Genomic DNA, 15,570 nt, shown 5'->3' with positions numbered 1-15,570 from the left:
TTGGTCGCGCGAGCGGAATCGCTCATTGTTCTCATAATCGGTGAATCATTTGCCGAGTCAAAACGGAAATATGCTTCCGATTTGTGTGTAATGTTTTCTAGTGTCTGTTAAAATAGGAATGCTATTGGTATAGGTTTTAATGTCTTGATTCAAAACTCAACCTTATATATATATGAATAAAAAAGATTTTGTGTTACGAAAAATTTATTGAAAATTGTAGAATGTAATGACATGGGAATCAAATAGCATTAATTATCAATGCACTAATTATAAAAATAGATTATAGTCCGTGATTCGTGCACTGAAATCTGAGATATAACTTGGAAAAATGAAATTTCCTGAATGATTTAACTTGAGGTTGATTGGTTGGTTAATCACTTCACCACCTGGATGAAAAAAGGAAATCACTATACAAATTGGAAAACATTCCTGTCTAGATTTATGTTTGCTTGGTCATCAAAAAACAAGATATAGTGAATTTTATGTAACTAAGAATAATTATTTTTTAGGAGAGTGGAATTTGTATCTGTCAACTTCAGTTATTAGTTATCGAAACATATTTTTTATAGTAAAAAATGTGTTTGATCATTATTGTAATCTATATTTTGTCAATAATGGATATGATATTCAAAATTAGTGAACATGTATTGGTTTTTCAATTGACAAACATACAATTGAAGGGCCCACTACACTAGGGAACTTGGATCGGCGAACTTGGCTCTTGCGAACCAAGTTCCCCAGTGTATGTGGAAAATTGGCGATACGCGAACCAAATTCGTGCCGAACTTGGTCTTCAATCTGGATTAAAAACTTTATTCGGTTCGTCCGCCAGGGCGATATATTCTATCTATATATTATATTCAATATATTTTCTTCCCACAACAGCTGCAAACTTTGAAATACTCATCTCTAGACCCCGAAAGACACTGAACTAACGAACGGTTGTTCGCTCTCCTCACTACAGTGTGTGGGCAAATCCTACACGAACTTGGTTCCCCGAACCAAGTTGGCCGATCCAAGTTCCCCAGTGTATGGGGCCCTTAAGAATTTATTCGTCTCAGGTTTTTTAGAAAGATGACTATTTTTAGTAGAAAATCTATCGTAGAATTCTCTAGAACGCAGTTTTTATTCTACGATTTTTTGCTTATACCGAAATAGTTTTGTCAATTGATAAGAATTTTAAATCAACTGATCTGGAACTGAAATTTATGACTTTCATTCTAAATAGTTGGTCGAACCAATTGTTTAATTACGCAATAAGATGCTGAGTAATCATCGGCCATGATGACGATTTTTCAAAGATCGTAAACAAAACTGGCCTGTCCTTTCTCTGTGTATTGACTGTGACAGCTGACACACACTCACTGGACGAATGACTAACGCCAAACGACCCCCTCCCCCCTCTCTGTTGAAGCTAACTCCGTTATCAGTTTGCTCGTGCCTTTGTATATGTGAATTGGCTTTCAGTCTCATAAAATCGGTCGAGGCATTGACAATAAATTGTGCGAGTCGACTGCGCCAGTGATTGAATGCTACATTTTCCTTGTTACATTAGAAGTGCAACTGTGATTAGAATTACGTATTTTGTTCTGAATAGTGCAATATAATTTTTGGAATAAATTTGTTGGATTTGATTTTCCCGGTAAGTCTATTCAATTTCAAAATTTTGAAATTATTTTTGATTTATAAACTATTATCAAGTGATAATATAATATACATCTGATTGATAAGAGCACATCATTGTCCCAGGAAAATCTGTCAAAAATTATTGTTATTTATCAAACTTATTTGAATTGTAAATAATTATTGTAGAGGAACAAGTGCTTCCAATATTTACACTAGTGGTATAAAAACAGCCAGCTCTGTAGTTATTTAGCTTATCAATTCAGCAATTTCAAATACAGTAATAGCAGTCATGATTGTGAAGTCGACTCAAAATGAATTTGAGATCCAATTCAGGAGAACGTAGTGAGAAGGCAGCTGAAATAAGGTTTCAACCATTTTTCTCTATTACTGTTCTAAACTGTAACAAGTGAGTATTGAAGAGCTGTTTACTGAAGACGACCCAAGGTAATTGAAAACGGAAAATTTTTGTTGTGGTAACACTGATATGGTTATTGAACAAGTTTTTGGTCTTGTTCAGATCTGATCACCTGGGCAACCCAGGCTAACGGTATTTTAATGACAGAGCAGAGCAGAGGGCGGCGGTCCACAATACACAGAACGAGCAGTGAGAAGTGAGTTAGGCCTACATTATGAGCTCGGCTTTTATTGCATGCTAAAGCCGACTGCAGTGCAGTGCAGTGCAGTTTCAACGGTTCATTGCAGAATGCAATGAATCTTCTTTTAACGGTCTCTCAAAAGCGGAACAGGGGAAATATCCAGAACGAGAGGTATAGGAGTTGGGGAAATGAGAGAAATCTGTCTGAGCCGTTTTAGGGGATCATTTCGGTAAATAACTCTTCTGCACCAAAAAGGGGAGGGGCTAAGAATGTTTTGTAGCAGACGGTAGACTTCCATCAAAAACTTGTTCATCACAAAACATTTTAGAATTTTCTTTGCTTGTGGATTCAATTCAATCTTATTGGATTATGTTCGTTATTGGAATTAAGCTTGCACTTCACTATGATACTATTAGTGAAACTAATTTATTTTTTCAGATTCACCATTTTTATATATGCTCTATCTACTTACACTTACGCTCTTCTTACTTTGTCGATCAATATACTGTATCTAAAGCAGAAATCTCCCACTTTCACAACAGATTCTGCTATAGAAGAGTAGTGTGGTACAGCTATATATATAGTTGGAAAGTGGCCGTAATGCAATATAATAAATACATTCAACTTACATTTTTGACTTCCAGAAAGCAACTCAATCTCGTACGAATTCCTCTTCACACTCATTTGAAATTTTCTTTGTTTTTCCTTTCAAGTTGATAATCATTAATCTATTATTGCTTTTGTACAATGATTCAGAATGGGAGAATACTTTCTCTGTTATGCGAATTCTCTCTACTGGATGAATAATCATCCAGTTTTCCATAATAATTAGTATATTGACACATTGAACCAACGCCTGTTTAAAAGAACAACTATGTTTCGGTCGATAAAACTAATTGTGTTTATTTTAAGAAGACGTGTGAGAGACTTTGAGCAAAAGCAAGCAACCAACTGCAACGCTATGCTCATCATTGCGTGAAGGATAGCGGATATTGAGAGGAAGACGAAGCAGTTGATAAGAAAGGAAACATGTGATTAAAAAGGAAATTGCTGCACTGAAAGCAAAACTTGTTTGAAGAGCGCGATATAAATCATATACAGATCACATTGTCTTTGATCCTGTAATTTTGCTTTTAAATGTCTACAGTTCCATAATTTTATATCATTTTCATGTCCTAATCTGCTTGAGTATTCAGTGGATGTAGATGGCATTTTTCAGTACAAACCGAAAAACTGAATTAATTCTATATTATTCTAGAACAATTAAATAAAGTTTGTCGAGTGAATATTGACAACATTTCAATTCTCTTCAATTAGAACACTAGTTTGTCTTTGTTGAGGAAAGAAATTATGAGAGGAAAATCTTTCAATACTGATGTAAATTTTGTGTATGTTGATTGAAAAACTCAGACTTGACTACTCGGGCAGTTGTACTTATTTGCCATAGTTCAGTCCAGCAATGAGTCATACAGCATATTAGAGAGATTTGCCTGTTGATACCGTTTTATAAGCGAATTTATCATGCTTGTAAATTGCATGCTATTTATAAATCATGTTAGAAACCAGCTCCAAACGGTTGCTGCAAGGCAATTATCATAGTGCTAAACTGGTTGGCGTATTTGATAAGCAGTAGCTCAAACCATTATCGAGATAGGAAGGTTCAATCAAGCACTTTACTGGTAGTTAGCTGCGGTTTGATACTGGGTATCCATTTAAATTCATAAGCTATTACATAAGGCAAGGTACTGTTGGTACGTTTATGGAGTAATATTAGAACAGCATAAGGAAAAGCAAGTATCTCGAAGTGGTCTCCAGCTGCCAGACAATTTCGCTTTCACTGAGAGGTGAAGGTTAAGGTCGCGTTTATTCGTTATGCGGGCGAAGCTTTTTTCTAATCTATCATGTCTTTGTTTTACTGTACAATATCGGGTTTGGAGCTTTAATAGCTTGTGCTTGAAAGTGAGTAGGCATTCCGTGATGTTCATTTGAGTTCCTTTATCATCTCACTGGCAGGGAAAAACTTCAGAATATCAATGAAGAAATTCAGAATTCAGATATCAATGAAGGAATTTAATAGAATACAAATTTAATGATAGTTGCACTTACGCTTTATGCGTACAAATAACTCTATGCCTAGGCGCTCAGTTTTTTCTTAATAATAATCTTAATTTTTCTGTTTCAGGTTCGTGTGATACCCTAGAGGATTAGTGAAATTAATAGTTTGCTGATCTCAAGGTACAGTACTTCATTTTCTGAAGCGAATTCTAAAAATTCTTCTTATCAAGGATGCTGTCAAGTTTCAATATCCATTTTAGGATAATTTCTAAGCCGATGACTAATATTTTTGAATGGCATCATTGTTGTCAATGATGGATGAGTAATATTCTAAAATTTAATGTTATTGTAATTTATAATATGGATAATTTATTACACAATATCACATTCACTACTACATAAAAAGTTGACTTTCACTACTAAATAGTTAATCACATTCATTGTTCAGAAATTAATTGTACACTGTATACTCATCAGTTAGTAGTGACCTTCAATATATATATATATATATATATATATATATATATATATATGGGATTTTTTGGTCGTTTATAATTATTCAGAACAAATCTTGTGCATTTATTGATCTTATGATTATAACAAGTATGTGTCATGATGTGGAATCAAATTATGTTGAGCGCTTTTGTGGCCAACATGAATCAATGTTATTCAGGGCTCTGTTTATTATGATCTGCTATCATGCATATTATTACTAGGGAATTTTGAATGTTCTTCTTATACGCTCTTATATTGAGGAGGAGAATAAACTGAAGCAAAGTGAACCAATATGCGGCGTGCTGCAACCACAGCTGTTTAAGCTGTAAACCGTTGAGAATGTAAATCTCACCCCAAATTGACAAAAGTGGGAGTATGGATGATATTTGCCATACATTTCAATAATATGAGGGTTTTCAGCGATTGCGCTATGATTTCCCCAAAGACCAGACTGGCTCGGAATCCTTCTCTTCCTCTTCAACTGACCACTCCTTTCTGTTTCATATCTCTCATATTACAACACACTAGTAGCATACAAACCATCCGGCACTACCGCTATATGAATCCCCAGCGACTAATATTGTTGCTTTTTCATTAAAATCAATGTTGGTCTGTCTAATGTGATTTGCTTGCTTTTTCGGAATTCATGAAATTCCCTAGAGAATAATCATGTTGTGTGTTGGAATTTCCTGTTCAATTTCATCTGATAAATTATCACTCTCATCAATTCCTTTTCTTATCAATACAAGAATAATTTTTTGCTCATCAGTCCATCAGTCAATATGGTCTTATCAGGCTCTGAATAGTGAACTCATGATGAAGTTGGACAATTTCATTTGTTCAACCTTTGATTTGTGTCTATTCACAGCTTCATATTTGTGTTATTCAATAGTTGCATTAGGCTATTCAATGATGATTCAGTGCTATAAACTAATAATAATTCATAACATTCATCTTAATCGCTATTAAAATGTCGTGTCTCTGAAATAAGTAACCTTCACAACGAAGAGCCAAAAGAAACTTATTCCAATTTACCTTTTATTTTGGAACGTTGAAAGTAATGTTCTTTATATGAATTCACATACTATATAATAGTTTGTAGTAGAAGATATGACCAACATTTCAATAAAACATTTCCTTCTAGTATATAAAGTACATCATATATTCTAGATTGTTTAAATGAGAAAATTTGCTTTTCATATTGTTTCTTGAGATTTCAGAATTTTCTCACATCTGCAAAAGCCCAGAATTAGTAAAACCTTGTCTTCCATTTCAGCCCATTCTATTACAATGCCACACTAAACGAGTTGCAACCATAAATTTGCATGTCACATTGCACACAAGTGGCACCCTCCGGCAGAAAACTTTTCCACTCAGTTGAAAATTGTTTGAGCTATGTTTCGCAGCCATGTTTACGATAGATGTTGTAGTGCTTGACTTGTATTCTAGAATGTAATGTTCGTGCCAGTGCTTACTATTTTGGCACGGGTGAAATGTCTAATTTCCAAAAACGTTGCATAATTTGTCATGTTCTTAGAGTATAAGGAACAATGTGGCGTTTGAGTATAACACTTGAAAATCTGTTTGAGAATTGTGCAGGTAATTCCTCTCACACAATTCTTATTTTTGTCGAATATTTACAATCTTTTAATGGTTGTAACACTATAATATGTGATTCAACTTTTCTACTCTAAAATAATTGCCACGTTCCGGCTCTGGGATTGTACACATTCTGAACTAATGCATACTTGTCTGTTGAAGGTGTGCAGAATAATGTTTCAGCTTCAAAAAAGTTCCATTCACTTTGAAACGAAATGCCACACTTAATTTGTCTCAACTTCACAAGTACAGTCACACTGTTGCAAATTTTATTGTTGGAACACAATAAGTGAGTGATGCAAAGAGCTCAGCGGACGACAATGGTGTGCAATCAGACAGACGTCTTGAAGCTTATTGTCTTGCTCAATTGATCCATTGTTCCTTTTTCGTCTTGGTTGTTCGGCAGATGCCAGTTGTCCTTTTTGCCATTCTCTTCTACTTAACAAAATTGTCGGCATAGGTGCCGTCCGTTGGTGCTCTCCTTTCATTTTCACACGCTCAACTCTATTGAGTGCTGTTCCTATCCTATCCTATCTCTCCCGTTTCCATCTATTAGCAAACAAAAATAATTTGTTTGTTGTGCTTGTAATTTGAAACTACGCTGTCGTTTCAAAAGGGAAGCAATTCAGTTGTAAGCTCCTCTTAACATTTAACGTAGGAATGCTCAATCAATCTGAACTTCAGATTCGAGACTTAGATGACTTTGATTTTGCTATTCTTGATGGTGAACCCCTGAACTGAACATCAATTGGTACATTGATAGATTGATAGTTAGATTTGTAGAATAGGTAGTTTTGTTGATCGATGGGTGAGAAGATATGAAGATAATTAGAGGTCTATGTGAAAACGCCTCAAAATTTTGTTCAATTTCATGAGACTTGGGGCTATCTTTATAAACGATTTTTCAATGAAGTTTTAAGCCTATCACCTCTTGGTTCCGAAAGGGTGCTTGGCTAAGAAAATTCTTGAAAAACATCATCACTGGCCATTTTCTTGCTATAAATATGGCCTCTTTATAAACGATTTTTCAATGAAGTTTTAAGCCTATCACCTCTTGGTTCCGAAAGGGTGCTTGGCTAAGAAAATTCTTGAAAAACATCATCACTGACCATTTTCTTGGTATAAATATGGCCTCAGCAATTAGTGTTACAATTTTATTTTCCATTGTTAATAATGCATCATAAATGTAAAATTGTTAGGTGAAGGCCATGTTTTGTCGATTATGGTATTAAATTTTCAAAACATTTCAGACTATTAATCAAGACAAAAGTCTTAATATTAGGTTAATCAAGAGTTTTGTCTCAAAAGAGTGGTATGGTTCTATTGTGATTACATTTCTATGACCATATTATTCTGATGTTCAATTCTCATCCCATCCATCTTTGTAGATTAGGATGATTTTTGGCAAAAGTTTCCTAACACCAAGTTTTTCATGAAGTTATGAAATTAAAAAATTCTTTATTAGGCTAACGAATAAGTTAGTTGAATTTTGAGTTCATTTTTGACTTCATCTTTATCGATTCACTGTAATTGAATTTATCCAGTAGTCAATGACACAAACTCTTTTGAATGGTCATCAGAATATTTTTTATGAGAGGCTATATTGGTTTTATGTCGGTTTTCCCATTAAAGATTAACATAATCTAATCTCAGTTTTTACGCTCTAATTTCCTTTCAAGAGATCTTACATTTTTTCTTAGAACTTATTTGTGATTCTTTTTATAGCTTTCATTGTCATTGATCTCTCACATCAATAATCACCACTGGTGACATAGAATTTTAGTAGAATACATCATTAATGGTTTCTGATAAATTCAATTTCCACTAGAATTTAAATTCAGTTATCTAAGCTTTAGGGGAGTTTTTTATTGAAATACAATGTGGATTAACATGGGCTACTTTATTAAAAATTATCGAAAACATGAAGTACCCTTTTATTTAAAAAAATCAAACAACTAGTTTCGGCCTTTGGCCATTTTCAAGTTTAAACGTGGATAATCGATAATGGTTGAAAATATGCTATGTGTTGATGCCTTCAAAAAACTTCAGTACTTGTACTGCATTTTCAAAGTTTATAATGATAGCATGAAATTATTTTCACTGTTGTGGCGGTTGATATTCCTTGTTGAAATAAGCGTCCCAGTTGTCCAGTATCTCTCGTTTGATTAAAGCTACTAAAACGAACCAACCAATTTTCGCTCCTAGTTTTTTCATTTATTCGTTTTTTGAAGGCAAGTGACCTTCACTGGCCCGATGGGACTCATCATTAACACTAGACAACCTGTTATTATTCCCTTCAATAATTTAAATAATATACATGCATACAAGCAGACATACATGTATTTTGCCTCTTAGTTGTCTGCTATTATCCTCGGGAGATATAATGTTCCCAGCTATGTTTGAAACAAAACGTGTTTTGTTCAAAGTAATTCTTCCCATTATATTTTTCCTTTTATAACTCTGTATTTACGCGAAATTATAATTCAATGGGATCTATGTCATACCCTTTTCTCCGGTTTGAGATAGGTTTTCTTATACTTCAACTTCTCTCTTCCTCAATTTTCTTATTGCTCATTCCCATATGAATGTTTGTTAGAACTATTCAAATTTGTAATAAAATATGAAGAGGTGAAAGTTCTTCAAAAGGTTCTATCTTTCGTTACTTTCAAGTTCATGTTACTGAACTCCATTGTAATTTCTTACACATGTTGTAATTCCATTACATCTTAATATGGTAATAAAATGTATTGCGCAAACCGAGTTTGCATTGTGTCTTGAACAGTTTACAATAAAATTAACAATATTGATGGGCCTGTAATTGCATGCTTATCCAAGCAACCTACATCGTGCAAGATAAACAGAGGCTCTTGGGCTTACATTCACACGCCTCTTGTTTTATTTGGCTGATGGCGTGTTTCATGCCACGTCTGTACACCTTCCGACCCTCCCCCCCTCCCCTTTTTCTTACCTCTCTTTACCCTCATCCAACCTGCATCCATCCTTCTCCTGGCGAGATGTCATGCTGAGCTGTTCTCTGCAACGAGCCAAGAGGAACGGCATTAGCCTAGGACATGCAATGCACAAGTTTCCACACACAATCGACTTGCATGCTGCTATCTACACATCCAAAGCCCCAACACAAGTGGTGAATAAAAGACGAAGAATATATTATCTAAACCAACTATCCAAGATGTGGTGCACCGTGGAGTAGGTCTGTGTGGAATCGGGATCATTTCCAGTGTAAACTAGAAGCATTTGATTTATTTGAATAATTGATCAAACAAATTGATAGATTTTTTAATCTTGAATAATTGATCAAAAAGATACTAGTAGCGACAGAAGCCTACACTAGACGATCTTTGGAAAATCGTTTTTCCACTGATGAAAATAATATTTTTCAATTTCTTGAAAAATGGACAATCAATACCCGTATTTAGTAATAATAATTATTGATGTTGATAAAACATCACTCCAACAAATGATGTGTGAGAAATTGTAGCCGTTCGTACTCCATCAATTCATTGTCAAAAGATCTTGTCAAATTGCATCAAAGCCCTTCAAATCTGCATCAAATATCTTGTTCAAGTAGATCTCTTCACAATATATTGAACAATGTTTGAAGTGTTTTCAAAGTAGGACTTTTAAACACTTTGATAAGTCTTGATTTCTTCAACATATATGTTTTCCGAAAACTGCTTGAAGAAAATTAAATAAAAATTTTAATAGATACAAAATGAAAATCAGAATTTGTGCTATTGGGACTTTTCAAAATGATTCTTTGTTATAACTCATAAATGAAAGCAAAATTGGTACGTTTGTAGGTGTGTGTGTGGTGCTGGAAGATTGTGTAGCTGTGGGTTAATTATTCAGGATTCTGAATCCTTGCCAAACTCTTTGTTGTAAATCCCTTGTTGCATAATATAGAAGTGGCTGATAAGTTGGCGAGCTATGATTAATGCTGAAGGTGTTCCAAGGTCTCAAGGTCGTTACAGAAGAATGCTGATTTTTGTTCTGTCTGCCTTGTCTAATATTGGCGCGAACAAGTTTCCTACTAGACTGCTTGGCGCTTGGCTCAGCTGCACCCACTTGCCCTAATCACTTTTTTCTCTTTACCTAAATCTTAGCTTCAACTTAGAACCAAGTACTGTATCTAAGTAGAAACCTACTGATTGGACCATTAATAAATCAATGGATTTGATTTGAATCCATTTATAATATTATCATCCGGCTTTATAATCTATTATAACAAATCATATAATATTTCTATGATTGATTATGGTGCACATAAAGTTGAGGCTCCCTGGTATTTTTTAAACTTGAAAAACAATATTAGGTAGTATGTAGACAAAACTATGTGTAATAGCAAGTGAGAACTGTACCCACGTTCTTTTTTTGTAAAGGTATCAGTTATTGTGACCAGCTCAGTTATTATCTTGAAAATACATGGTTTAAAACATACATAACAAAACAAGGTTTAGTAATCATAATTTAAAAAAAGTATTTCTAGATAACATCTGACGTTTGTTTCAAGAAAATACATTCATATCTCATTTAATTATTGTTCCTCATCCATTGATGTCGTATGGATATGGTGTATTCTTGCTATTTTGTGATTCCTTTACTATTACCCATTGTTATATTGAAATTATCATCCAGTCTCTGCAATTTAATTAATTTAAACACTACTATATTCTTAATGACGATCCATCCCTTGAATTATTGTAACAATGAATATAATTCAGTCTCTATTTTAATTAATTTGAGCGCACAGCTATGCATTATTCACCTGAGCATTGAAGGGCAGGTTTTTTTAGGGCGTGTCAATGTCATTGTGTCGTCTTTTTTTGTGCTCGTTCCGGTCTCTGGGGCTTTGGGCCATCTCATCACATGGCATGACCTTGACCTGCTTCTATGATCTCGTCCTGCTCTAGTTCGAGAGGATATCCTATTATATTAATTTGAATGCATTTCCCCAACTATTTCATAAAATTTTGAAATTTTGGGGTGTCCGGTCGCACAAGATCTCGAACTATTATGCGATTAACTGAAAACTTCAATAAATAAAATGCAATATTACTGCTGCATGATGATTGATTCGTTTGATTTTGAGCGTTTATTTTCCTCGAAATTTTTACTGAGAAATTTAAAATTTGCAATTACTTATCAATAAGACTACCGCCACATATACTATAAGGATGTATAAACTTGAACATTTTTTGTAAAAAATCAAAGTGTTTTATCAGCTTTCGAGGTAGGTACATCAAACTAGGACAAATTGAGGGTAATCTATCAAGGAATTATGTGCAGAAAATTGTTTTTATGTAAAATATAACTTTTATAGTATTTAAAACTAAAATTAAATAGGCCTTTTTGAGTAGTCAAGTCAAAATAGAGTTTCACGATCAGCAAGGTTTTTCTGAATGCTTGGACGTAGTAGATTTACAGATTGTTTCGAAATTTTTAAAATTATTCTAATTTATTTTTACTCTAGTATAATTCTTATGTACTGCAGTTTGAATATGTTGTAGTCCTAATTTACATTGGTGATTGCAAAGATTGATATTAAATCAATTCATAATATTAAATGTATTTGTAGACTCATGCTTCTACAGATAAATGTAATATAATACAATCATTTCATTCATGATCAGTAATAGAAAACAATAGGGAGGTTCAGATAGATTCGCCCTGTGAATTTGCCGAGATGTGAAGCAGCGTCTGGTTTTGTTGGCAGTAGATTGGTCACGTACTCTCACTTGATGTTCGGTTCGATTCCTACTTCTATTTCTTTATCTGTCTTTGTGTCTGAGTGGCAATATTGTTCTTGCCTGCACTTTGCCTTTTCACTCCCCCTTCGAGACTTCCCGAGTCAAGAGATGCCTCCCTTATCTGGAAGAGACATAGTGGTGATTTCGAGAGCAACAGAGAGCGTCGAACCCAGCCTGAAAAGAGAGCGTCTACGCAGCAAAACCGTTGTTTGAACAAGAGCCCGCTCTCTAGATTGGTCCAGTCTCTCTTGATTTAGTTCAACAAACATGGCCCAATAGCTTTTTCCCGATCCTACCTATATTGATCCTACTATACTATTCTCTAAAGATGCACTTCATTTCTAAAATTTAGAAATTAAAAACAATCCAGTCAATAATATTTGCCATCAATGTTTTGTCAATCAATCTACTGACTGACATAACTCCCCAATTATTGTTAGATGCTTAAAAAATCGATGAACCGCTCATTAACTAGGAAAAAATGAATTTTTCTTCCTTCCTCTTATTTTGAAAATGAATCGACGTTTGAAGGAATATCTGAGACCTTGTGATAATAAACTGGGCTCTCCAATAATATAAATAATGAAAAACGTTCTCATATATCATCATTTCACCTTCATCTTTGTAATGTACTCGATGTCAAAAATTACTTACATTATTATTGTAATTGAATGAAGTTTTCCTTCTCTAAGTTTTAGAGGTTGAGGTTTCTATTGAGGAAATTGTCAAATAATGGTCTCGTAACACTCCTCTTACGTTTGTTTCCTGTTCCCCCCCCTCTCAACCATTATCAAACAATTCAATTTGAATGCACTTGCAGTTTTCCTTCTGTATCATTCGTAAATCAAATCAATCAAAAGCCGCGTACAGTAGTCTAGTTTGAGGACGTGTGCTTATGCACGAGTCTTGGAGTTACTTTAGAACTGTACAGACCGAGGATAGATCTTATCATCCCTTATTTTCGAGCTCTGTCCGTCCATTAGTGTTATCTGGCTGGGGCACTGGTCTCAAGTCTGTTTGCAGGCTCCAGTTGTGTTTGTAAACGACGGAAAACAATTCCAACCCGCTTTACACCCTCATATCGTGACGTCATCTGGGTCTGAGGGTCGTCTCCATAGGATCGGAATTCGGTTGTGGGTGAGGCAACAGCTGTAGCTCCATGTTTCACCCGGATCAAAATATGTTCTAGCCTCTAAATTCGTTTCAATTGGATTCACTTACGTGTTATTATTGCCCTATTCATTGAATTGAAAAGAAATAAATAAATTTATTTTTCAAATCAGCAAGAATAAATAAAAAGATATGATAAAAAATAAAAAATTCAACTCAGGATTTTTTAATCAATTTAGATTTAGAAAATTCAAAACTGACTTCAATAACAATGTAAATAGAGGTAATTTTTCTGCTATACATCTACTTAACCTCCTCGACTCCTCAAATAGTTTTTCCACATGTTGATCCTCAATCATTTTCTGATTCGTCATCATTTCCTAAGGTATTGACTGATATTGGTCTGGCCCAGACCAATAGGACTATCTGAAACTGAAACTCATCTTAGCTGTGAGTTAATTTCACGATAGATTTTGTCCTGAATAAAGTAGTTATAGTATTGAACTGATAAGTGGTTCTGTAGTTGTTTGGTGGTGGTTGGCGGACGAAGGTAGAAGGAAGCAAACTGCTCATGCGCTAATAATTGTGAAATTACGGCTTGCTGACTGGTTGACTGAGATAGCTGGATGATCAAATGTTATTGCTATGCATAGTAGTGTCTTTATACTGTGGAAAGGGTGTTTCAGTCCACGGATCAAGTTATTAGCAGTGAGCATTCTATACTAACTGGTTATTAGTCTGGGACTGTAGTTTTTTTTTAATTTATTCTGAATCCGTTCAATCCAAGCATTTTCAGGAAAACAGTGAAAAAATCACACATAGTATGAGAAGTTCATTGAGATTGAAACATTTAATATGTTGAATTATGATGCAATACATTTGAGGAATTTGCCGATCATTATCAATGGAAGGAATTGGGTAAACGGAAAGGGAATTGAATTAATATATGGAGAGATGAATTACAAGAATTGCTAACAAGAATAAATAGGGAAAATTGGCAAAGGAAAAATTTCATTCATCTACACAAATTGGGGAAAACCTGTGACACTTGTCCAATGTTCCATGTGCCTATGCTTAAACCATCTCCCCTAACTTCTTATTAGCTATAATCGTGAGCTGAAGCAGTAGCTAATTCAAGTGAGCTATCGGCTCCCCCTTTCTTTAATATCGTTAAAACTTGTATCCAATTACAAGTTAACCAATTATTATTGTCTTTTGTACGACAAAATGTTAGCGACTATATATAGTGTCTTTTCCCCCATTCGAAACTCATCCCCCTGTAGGCTGTTTCTGTCTTCTCACGGCTTCCTCTAACGGACAATAATTGGCCCACGCTCTACTGCCTACTGAACACTGCTTGGCTTGCACTATTCCCCAGACCCCAGGGGAGAGCTTCGACTGCTCTTTAACTTTCTGTTATTTCCACTTTGACACTACTGAAATTCCTCAAAATTTACGAACGTAATAGTTGTTCATCTGTGATCATTCCACACCTGCGCTAGGGCTGATGATGATGATGATGATTACGTTTACGATGATGATCGATTACCATTATGAAGAAGAACGGTAGACCATTGCTAGAATAGACTAGATGTCTATTATGTAAGTGTCATTAAAATGAACAATGTAAGAAATTTTTATTAAAATTTAAATTATGGAGGATGAATTATTTAAAACTTGTAGGAAAGAATTATTCATTTTTTCACCCGAAATACTATTCACATTTTTCTAAAGATAACTTATTATTAGATGATCCTGTGATATTTTGATTTGTAATTTGCTCTGTAAAGGACAGGACTATTCAGCATTATCCATTACAACCTTGGTTAACATAGTCGAGGGTTGGTGGGTATTTTGGATTCATTCGCTCAGTTTTCCTTCACCTCCACCCTTATTCTATCGTGTTATAAATGATTAGATGTTTGTATCAATCAGAATTTTTTGGAGTTTCTTACGAATCTGACTTTGAGATTTCAATAGTTTGTTCGCTTATCATTAATTAACATTAATGTTATCAAAGAAGTAAATGAAGAGAAACATTTTCTAAAACGATACAGGCAGTCTATAAGTTAGATCTATGCCTGCTGGGTTTTCTCATTATTTATATCAAACATCATTCTACAGACTAAACATTACCATGCCCCTATTGAGGCCTGTTATTCTTTCTTATCTTTTACCAGAATGTTTCAATAGCAAATAGTAATTAGGTTGAGGAATCAAAAACAAAACCCCAACAGTGTGGCTTATTTCAGAATAGTAAACAAAGCTCTCATTGGTAAACAAATATGTTTTTCTTGTGGTATTCAAACTGCCAATAAATC

General features: G+C 34.5%; 1 protein-coding gene across 10 annotated transcripts in view; it reads left to right on the top strand.

Annotated features, from left to right (window-relative positions):
• The window catches only part of LOC111043752 (fibrous sheath CABYR-binding protein), a 157,246-nt gene that overhangs the window by 79,508 nt on the left and 62,168 nt on the right, over positions 1-15,570 (top strand). For 5 of the 10 annotated variants that reach the window (XM_039428080.1, XM_039428082.1, XM_039428083.1 and 2 more), the window contains one exon: positions 4,405-4,457. The exons of 2 other annotated variants lie outside the window; for them this stretch is intronic. The gene's annotated coding sequence lies outside the window, so the exon portion shown is untranslated. Of the gene's footprint in view, positions 1-1,331; positions 1,643-4,404; positions 4,458-15,570 lie in introns of those variants that run through there. 3 more of the 10 variants (XM_039428088.1, XM_039428079.1, XM_039428085.1) reach the window with 2 other exon arrangements.

The sequence above is a fragment of the Nilaparvata lugens genome, chromosome 5 (genome assembly GCF_014356525.2).
Source record: "Nilaparvata lugens isolate BPH chromosome 5, ASM1435652v1, whole genome shotgun sequence".
Classification (NCBI taxonomy): domain Eukaryota; kingdom Metazoa; phylum Arthropoda; class Insecta; order Hemiptera; family Delphacidae; genus Nilaparvata; species Nilaparvata lugens.
Note: the sequence above shows the minus strand (reverse complement) of the source record. Positions and strands in the feature narration are given on the sequence as shown.